Here is a 10,391-nt window from a genome sequence, read left to right as displayed (position 1 = left end):
GTGTCTCAATACTTTGTTCTAACAACACAACCTCCTTTATTACATGTCAAGGAAGAAAGGATTGCAGAAAAATAAATTGCCACTGGAAAAAAACAGGAAAAAAATCCCATCTAAATCACTAGTAACATTTGGTCCATTTCAGAAAAATAAAAAAGATTTCTGGTGATTCATAAAAAGCCAAACTTTGTGAGAGCATTTTGACTCTGTGGTGAAAATTTTATCAGTAATAAATCTTCAGGAAAACCTCTTTGTTATTTTACCAATCACTTAGAGAACTAGTTTATGATGGGACTTTCCTAATAGCTAAAAAACAGAGGTGCAAGCAACCAACTGAAATCTTAAAATAAATAACATAACATATTTTTTTTAAAATGATACTGGTTGAAATGTGAAGTGAGGAATAAACTAAGCTTAGCCGAGTGGCTAAGCCATCCAAATATCCAATTGCCACCCTAAGCAAAGAAAGCTGGCATAAACTAACACTGCTCCATGAAATGGCTCAATATATCTATCAACATTCAGAGGGTGTAAACCCAAAGGATGAAAGGGAATATTAGGATGGTTCAAGAGGATCTAACTGGGACTGATAGGATGAATTTTAAACCAGGAATATATAGGCTGAATGTCAAGAAAAACACCTGGGGCCTGATTCACGTCCAACTGAAATGAATGGGAGCCTGCTCAGAGAGTTCTTTTAGACTGTGGAATATTCCCCTATCCCCCCGAAAAATGGAGGCAGCCACTTGCTTGCGATGTTTAAAGCTAGACCTCATAAAGCACCAGAAAATGGACTGCAGTGAATATTCCTTCACCAGCAGAAAGGAGGATTAGATAAAGCCTTTTACACTTCTAATTTCTTTGAGTCCATGAGACTAGTACTACAGCAAAAGAGAGAATAAGACTTTTCACACTCTTTTTGGAATGATTCTCTGCCCTCCTCCTAATTTTGTGGTGCATTTCCTGTTTATAGCTGAGAGCACACCTGAAAAATCTGTTCTTCCTAGGAAGACGGGAACCTTATTCAATTTTAGCTGATGTGCAGACCTTCAGGCTAATTGTGCTTGGGAAAGGCACATGCCTTGAGGAGCTGATGCTTTTAATGCCATTTGTTTCCCCAGGGCTTCTCTTTTGCAGACTACAGTTGCAGCAGTTTCACTCCAATAATAAGGGCAGATTATCTGAAGATTCTTTGGGACCTCCAGACTGAGAAACAAAAGGCAAGCAAATTTCCTCTGTTGAGGGAGTGACTATAACTGTTGCCACGTCCTCCGGTTGTTTTCCCCTGACAAGCCAACATCACCTCCTCAGTCTCAGCCTGTTAGCCCCGATCCAATCTCCAACCTCAGCCAATCCCTGGGAAAAGATCAACTACACTAGCCAGGTTGGATGCAACAGCATTTCAGAGGAGTATCACCTACATATTGAAGGCAGCAGATTAGAAATAGGGAAGGAAGATTGTTGCAGCCTGTATTGGAGAAGCAGACTCATGCTCCTGGAGGAGGTGCTGGGAGAAAATGTTGTGCCACCAGTTAGAAGGCAGAGGAAGAGAGCCAGCACAAACACAATAGAGAAGTAAGATGCACTTGTTCCTGTGGAAAAAACTGCCCTTAGTCATAATAACCTTGCATACAGAAGGTTTGCCTACCAGCTGAATGAGATTAGAACCTTGTGAGCCAGTAGGCCCTGTGTGACTGTCATCTTAGGTGAAAATACTGTTTATGTATTTGACTTCCTCTTCTTTCAGGAGACCTGTGTGCTGGAACCAATTCTGTATTTCCAGTTGTTGTCAGCCAACAGGTGGGTAGGCAGACACTCAGGTAGCCTGAGTTACTTAGCAATCACTCATCCAGCAAATGGACTCTGCATATTCTGCACTTTACAGTTCTGCAGGGATTGAAACCTGATTCTCTCACTTCCTGGGAGGGTGTCTAACCACTGGGCTATAGAGCCAATCTGACCCTCTTTGGACTATTTAATTATTTTATACACAGTGGAACATTTTCAACAGAAGAGACTGAGAAAGTCTGCCCCAAAATACTCCATAGCCCAGTGGTTAGGGCACTCATGGGAGATAGGAAACCTGGATTCAACTACCATCTCTTCCTCTCCCATTCTACATGAGAAAGGGCTGACCTGCCTTAGGTACCTAACTTCAGGAGAGGGCTCTTGGCTGAGAATCTCGCCTTCCATGCAACACCTAATTCCCTCCTTGGTAGCTAGCTTAGGCAACTCCTGGCTCAGCATGCTGGCTTTTGTGAATCCCCTTCTTAGGCACCTAACTCTCCCTATGCATCATATAGGGAGCCCAAAGGCTGTGGACTCCAATGGGCAGCAAGGTGCCAAAAAGTTAGGTGTTGCAATGATAAGTTTAAGTCCTTTTTGTGGATTTAGCCCTAAGTGACTAGCTCAAGGTCACAGAGAGTTCCTGGGGCAGAACAGGGAATTGAACCCAGTTCTCCAAAATTCTATGCTAATACCCTGACTATCCTTTCTCTTCTTAATGCTGAATATATTCAGTGCAACAGAATTGCGGCCAAATGCAGGCCATAGCCATAACTACCTGCTCTCTTCACTTTTATCTTTTGTATCTCCTTGCTCCACAGATACTCAGTACACCTTAAACTTTTAGCTACATTATAGATTGTAGCCCTTAGTTTAAGCAACTTTTATATTATTAATAGTTAAAATAGTGTTTAAAGAACCATTTGGAACACAGTAATTTTTTTTCTCTCTTTCACTAGTGAGATCTCTCCTTAATCTCTCTCCAGCTTGCTTTCTGTACTCTTCCTTCTGTGAATTTTGATGTCCTCATCCTCATTCATGTTCTCATGTGTTTTGCATTTTGTTTTCGTTTCATGGCTCTGTTTTCTTTGGTCAAAAGCCATTTCTGTTTTTCAGAGCACTGACATGACTGGTTCATATGCATTATTTGTTTGACAGGAGCCTCCCACAGGCTTATACTGTACTGATTTTGGTAAGAAACCACTTGTCTGTTTGCATTTCCAAGATCAAGATCTACATTCAGGGAATATTTCTTAAGGAGGAACCCACTTGCATAATCAAATAGTAGTGACCAAAATGCAGGTACATTCTTGCCCATACAGGGAAACTCCTTCAGGGACCACTTCCAGCTGGGTAAATATTCTCTCTTTTTCATCTCTGACTACTATGCTCTCATACAAGGTATCTTCCCTGATGTTTTAGTGTGACATTTTGGCCAAACTGCTGGAGGACGCCTAATGTACACACAGCCTTTGAAGTCACGTCAAATGGAAGTTACTGTCTAAAGGCCATATTGTGTAGTGACAGATAGGCATGTAGACAAAGCAAGTTCCTCCCTTCTTCTCCCTAATGCACCCTACTTCATAGACCATGGTTCAGCTAGCTGCCATACAGCTTGCATGGCTTTTGGCTTAAGACCCTTCACCAAGAATTGATTTCAGGCTGTATCTGTCTTTGTCAGTGATAATTTTGAGGCACAGGGCAACAGTCTTTCAGAATAGAAAATGTGTGACTAGATGGCTAAAGATCTACACACTCACAACAGAGCTGTTTTATCAGCAGGTGCGTTCCAAATAGAACAAAACTTATCTTAAATATATGCTGAGAATAGGAAGGAAATTGCGCAATGACCTTTTGATGATTGTCCCTTCTTAAGCCACAATCTGTAAAGAAGTACTACATGGGTCAGAGCCCGCTCTTCTCCACCAGTGCAATTCTGCTGCATGGAAAGCATGAAGGCAATGTCCTGAAGCCCAGGAAAGGAGGCCACACCCCAAGTTTCTCATAATCTAAATGGTGTCCTGTGGCAGGCAGATCAATATCCACCCTCCTCCACTGACCCCTCCCCTCAGAAGAGGTGGGGAGGGGGCATCAGCTATGGGACTATTAAGTCCGCAGTAGCAGTGCCACATAGCAGCTCTGCCATCACACTGCAGCCTATGAGGAAGGATTCTCTCTCTCCCGGATGTCTACAGAGCTCTCCATTGCACAGGCTGTTTACTTGGGCTGTGGCCTTAGTCCAGGATTGGACCCTCAGTGAAGTGAGAGACAAAGGAGAGGTATATACTTTATGAGAAAAAGGAATGCAGTGTTGAAAACTGGATACTGTTTTTACTTCTTTCTCAGCTACGCACTGGAACATGAACAGTGCTGACTAAACGGAAAATCTGCAGACAGAAGAAGCAACCCATTTAGACAAAACTATTTCTTCCCCCTTTTTTCCTAAAAACAAAAAACAAAACAAAAATCCAGGAAAACTCTGTGTATACGTATGTATGTGAATAGTCTTACATATGAAATCTGAAAAATTCAGGAGTTACAACGGTCTCCCCAGCACATTGTACACAGAGAATTTAGCATTAAAGCTGACACACCACACAGGGCTAAGTTTGACTGCTAGAGTAACCAGAACCGTGAATTTCCTGACCTTCATGTCTGCAAATACCAACCTTATCATTGCATTCATGTTGTACTTTGAGTTTAATTACATTTGTGACCAGTTATTTAACAGTAATGATCAAGGTATTTCACAGCAAACTGAACTGAAGGTTTTAGGATAAATTGTATTTTCTACTGCAAATATTTTGGAAAGTTTTATCTCAGACAGGGAAGTACTAGGACTCAGCTCTTCCTGTAATAGTTGGTCAGTCTTTATTTTTAGTTTTCAATTGTCAGTATTTTTTCCCCTTTTGTAAAGGAAGTGTAAGGAACTGCCAGTACTAGAAGCTGAATTGCCTTATTCACAGTTCCACTCTGATACACACAATTGCAGTGAAGGTTTGTAGCATTGAGCCCAGTCCAATGCTTTGAGGGCATAACAGATGATAAGGCTCAAGCCTATAACATGATTGAAGTCAATGGAGCTATGAAAATTTACACCGGCTGGCGATCACTGCCCCCTGGCACTCAGCACCTTGGAGGAGGTTCAGAGCATCTCACAGTTTCAGACCCGTAATGCTTCTCCTACGTGGACTGTCTGTGGTGTCACATTTTGGTGTGCAATAACCAGTCTTTGTAAATATAGTAGGCCAAATTCATCCCTCACGGAACTGTATTAAAATAAATGGAGTTATACAAAGGATTAACTTGGCCCAGCTAAATTAGAAAGGCCACTTTGAAGCCTGTTTCTGGTCCTCTAGTGAAACAAACTCCAATCTTACATATGATAAAAAAAACCCAAAACTAAACAATTCATTCACAGACTAAACCCTCCAAGTGGATGTTCCATGACAACAGGATGTAGTAAACACATAGGAACATTAAAAATAGCATTTAGTATCAATGAAGCATTGTTTCTAGAGGGGATGAAGGAACAGGGCTCATATGGGCCCAGTCCTTGTGCACTTCATTGATGTCACTGGGGACTCGGGATGTACAAGGAATATTGGTGTTATTTATATTACTGTACCATCTAGAGGCCCTAAGGTATGATCAAGGCCTTTCTGTGCTAGGTGTTGGAGAGACATATAATAAAAAACAACCCCTTTCCCCAACAGCTTACTAGCATGCAAGACTGGGGCCACCAATGTCTTCCAACTGCAGATTCCACAAATTGTCCAGCAGCGGTGCATGAAAAGTGCTTTCTTCTGTGAAGGTTTATGCAAAGTTAGGAAGGCACAGTGTGATGGAAGATCAGGAAATTGGGTCTTGAGTCAAAGCGCTGAAGCAGATGAGTAATTCCATGGGGACTCATGCTTTGCTGAATTGGTACCTCACAGATATAGGCAGAGACCAAGCAGAGCACCACCACAAGGACAGCAGGGAACAAATTCCACGGCTCCTCACCGGACAAAACACTTTATGCAGGTTTTAAAAAGCAGCCAGAATAAACGTGGCTCACCATGGTAGCCCTCGCAGACAAAACAGTAGAAAACCCTCCCCTTAAAATTCAGTTAGATGAAGGGGAGTGGGAAGAAGTGTGGTTTATAATAGAAAAATAATTACAGCCTAAGAATTTTTTCTGTTTAAATATGAATGCTTTTATTAACCCCCTAATACACATACAGCCAAGATCTCCTGAAGCAATGCTGGCAATGGATACAGCTGTGATGGCAGGTGTCAAAAAGTGAACTGCCTGGGTTTTATTAAGTGTACACACTGAGATGACATTCACGGTAGCAAGCATTTCACAAGCATGACTTGCACATCTGAAGAAGCTGATCATCAATAATCATCTCCAGTTAACAGCAGATTTCCATCTGTTTGGCTACCGCACACTCCTTTGATTTTTTTTTTTTTTAAATACATGGTCACAGCCTAAGCTGTAATTTTAAGAGATACCATCATATCTAAGCCTCTTTTAAATTATTAGTAATGTAGTCTTGAAGGACAACATGTAGATTTCATCTGATTAAAAAGTATGCAGATCCTATATATGTAAAAAAAACCAAAATAATGAATGCCACCAAGTCATATTGTTGCGATCAGATCAAATCTCAGTTTCTCTCAATAAAGGTAGAGCCTTCCTTCCATTACACCATTAACTGAAGGATGAATAATGCTCTGGACACAATGTTATATTCACCAACTCAATCTCTTCTGGAAGAATGCATCAAAACCTCCTTTCTTTTTAAAGAAAATATAGAGGGTAATGTGGGTGTGAAGACAGAGAGACCAGCAGTATTGAGCAGTAGCCTCACAGTAAGAGGATAGTTGCATGAGAGGGTTAGATGCTGGAACATGAGCTACCATCTAGTGGGGAAGGATATGCAGTCAATAGCACAGGGGAACCTTGAATAACAATCTGCAGAGAAATAAGTTTGGGAGAGTGTTTAAAGGGGGGAAAGTTCTGTTTGCATAAGCATCCAACAGTTTGGATACTATAACTCCCAGACAGGGCTGGATTTATTTCTGATTACAAATATTTGCACTGTAAAAAACAAAATAGTATTTTTCAATTCACCTAATACAAGTACTGTAGTGCAATCTCTTTCTCGTGAAAGTTGAACTTACAGATGTAGAATTATGTACAAAAAATAACTGCATTCAAAAATAAAACAACGTAAAAAACTCTAGAGCCTACAAGTCCACTCAGTCCTATTTCTTGTTCAGCCAATCACTCAGACAAACAAGTTTGTTTACATTGCAGGAGATAATGCTGCCTGCTTCTTATTCACAATGTCACCTGAAAGACATTGTGAGAACAGGCATTTGCATGGCACTGTTGTAGCCAGCATCACAAGATATTTACATGCCAGAAGCACTAAAGATTCATATGTACCCTTCATGCTTCAACCATCATTCCAGAGGACATGCATCCATGCTGATGATGGGTTCTGCTCGATAACAATCCAAAGCAGTGAGAACCAATGCATGTTCATTTTCATCCTCTGAGTCAGATGCAACCAGCAGAAGGTTGGATTTTCTTTTTGGGGGGTTCGGGTTCTCTAGTGTCCGCATTGGGGTGTTGCTTCTGAAAGCATGTTCCACACCTCATCCCTCTCAGATTTTGGAAGGCACTTCAGATTCTTAACCTTGGGTCGAGTGCTGTAGCTATCTTTAGAAATCTCACATTGGTACCTTCTTTCCGTTTTGTCAAATCTGCAGTGAAAGTGTTCTTAAGACGAACAACATGTGCTGAGTCATCATCTGAGACTATTATAACATGAAATATATGACAGAATGCAGGTAAAATACAGCTGGAGACATACAATTCTCCCCCCAGGAGTTCAGTCACAAATTTAATTAACGCATTATTTTTTAAAAATGAGTGTCATCACCATGGAAGCATGTCCTCTGGAATGGTGGCTGAACCATGAAGGAGCATACGAATGTTTAGCATATTTGGCACATAAATACCTTGCAATGCCGGCTATAAAAGTCCCATGCGAACACCTCTTCTCACTTTCTGGTGACATTGTAAACAAGAAGTGGGCAGCATTATCTCCCATAAATGTAAACAAACTTGTTTGTCTTAGTGATTGGCTGAACAAGAAGTAGGACTGAGTGGACTTGTAGGCTCTAAAGTTTTGCACTGTTTTGCTTTTGAGTGCAGTTATGTAACAAAACAAAAAAATCTACATTTGTAAGTTGCATTTTCATGCTAAGGAGATTGCACTACAGTATTTGTATGAGGTGAACTGAAAAATACTATTTCTTTTATCATTTTTACAGTGAAAATATTTGTAATAAAAATAATATAAAGTGAGCAGTATACACTTTGTAGTTTGAGTTGTAATTGATATCAATGTATTTGAAAATGTGGAAAAACATCCATAAATATTTAATAAATTTCAATTGGTATTCTATTGTTTAACAGTGCGATTAAAACTGTGATTATCACAATTAATTTTTTTAATTGTGATTAATTTTTTTGAGTTAATCGCATGAATTAACTGTGATTAATCAACAGCCCTAGTTTCAAGTATTCTGTATATGGATTCATTTTTCACTAACCTCCTAGAATGTTTTGGATGTTTGTAGAATCTCATGGAACCTTCCAGACTTTTTGAGAACTGCATTTTCCTTGAATCTCCTAGAATGTTGTCAGCTACGCGCTTGAGGTTATATAAGGGCAAGGCCTTGCCAGTCAGTCAGTGAGATATAAGAACAAAGTGAAGTGAAGTGAAGTGAAGTGAGAGCCCAGCTGCAATATTGTGAACCTTACTTTATTGTGTAATTGTGAAAGCGTACTTGTGTTTTAAGACTGGAAGAGTGTAAGTAGCTACTAATAAAGGACATAGATATCTCTGACGTCTTATTAAATATCGAACCCCTACCTTAATACTGTCACTTCTTTTGCCATGCTTAACATGTAACGTTTGATGGTTTTGTAAGACTGCAGAACATAGACTTTGCTGTCGGATTTGAAGATGCCATCACTGCTGCCAAAGAAATGGCAGAAATCTTAGGAGTTGAGCCTGTCTTCAAGGAAATTTGTATTCAGCGGAAGAAGAGACAGTTTGGTTATGAGGGCAGAGATGAGGTGATGGGAAGCTCGGAAGAAAAATTCAAGAGAGAATTTTTCTGTTTGCTCACTGACACTGCTCAAGTGTCCATTGAAGAAAGTTTCAGACAAATGAAGCACCACAAAAAGACCTGGAGGGGTTTGTATGACCTTAGTAAGCTGCCAGTGGACAGGAAAACACTCGAACAATTGTACGGACCTTCACTGGACGTTGACACATGGGGAATGTTTGGACATCAATGATAGAGGTTTTTATGTTGAATTGGACATCAGTCACATTTTTCCACACAGGAAGCACTCTCCACTCCAAGTTCTCCAATTCATTCATGATGCAGAGCTGACGGATGCTTTTCCTAACGTGTGGATAGCTTTGAGGATTCTGCTCATGCTGCCAGTCACAGTCACGAGTGGTAAGTGCAGCTTTTCGAAGTTCAGACTCATTAAACATGTCTTTGATCAACGATGGCTGACGAGAGTGACATCGCTTGTTATTTTATTGCTTGAAAATGCCATTGGCCAGTCTTTGGATCTCTCTGATGCTGGGCTTCGGTTCGCAAGGGCAAAGGTGAGAAAAGCGACCTTTAGAACTAAAGACTTAGGGTTAATAGTCTAAGGCTGTCACTTACTGTAACACTATTTAATACTGGCCCACCCAATGTTGGTGCACAGTTCAATTTCTTGATGTTAGTACATTTCAGTTATTCTTAAAATTAAAATTTTTTCTTAAAGTTAAAAAGTATTCTTAAAATTAAAAAGACTAACAGGGTTCAAAACCAAACAAACAAAACAAAAAAAACCTAGATAAATTCATGGAGGATATGTCCATCAATGGCTATTGGCCTGGATGGGCACGGATGGTGTCCCTAGCCTCTGTTTGCCAGAAGCTGGGAATGGGTAGGGGATGGATCACTTGATGATTCCCTGTTCTGTTCATTCCCTGTGAGAATTGGCATTGGCCACTGTCGGAAGACAGGATACTGGGTTAGATGGACCTTTGGTTTGACCGAGTATGGCCGTTTTTTCGTTCTATAAGTTAAGAGGAAACAATTTTTTTTTTATTTGCTTACATATGGCATGAATAAATACCGATTTACAGATCCTAGCATGACAGGGATAAATCATGCACCAAAGTTGTGAAATGGGCTACAAATGCAATAAAAAAATAAGGTATTAAAATGTTTAACAAATGCTGCGGGGGGGTGGGGGCACCAAAGATGCTCCTTGCCTGGGGCATCATTTGGTCTAGGGCCTGCTCTGCTCACAGACCTTTTGAGAGTCACCTGCCTACTCAAAACCAGTTCTGGGTTTCAATTCTCATTTAAGACTCAAGAGCAACCAGTAGGGTTTGGCAATGCTCTGCATTAACAGCACTGTATGTCAAGACTGATTTCTTTCCTCCTTGCATTTGAAACTTCACTGTGGGTCCACTGCCCAGGAATATATGGCGACAGCAAGGAGCATGTAATTTTAATGCAGTAGAACC

The sequence above is a fragment of the Emys orbicularis genome, chromosome 6 (genome assembly GCF_028017835.1).
Source record: "Emys orbicularis isolate rEmyOrb1 chromosome 6, rEmyOrb1.hap1, whole genome shotgun sequence".
Classification (NCBI taxonomy): Eukaryota; Metazoa; Chordata; order Testudines; family Emydidae; genus Emys; species Emys orbicularis.
This window is presented reverse-complemented; position numbering follows the sequence as displayed.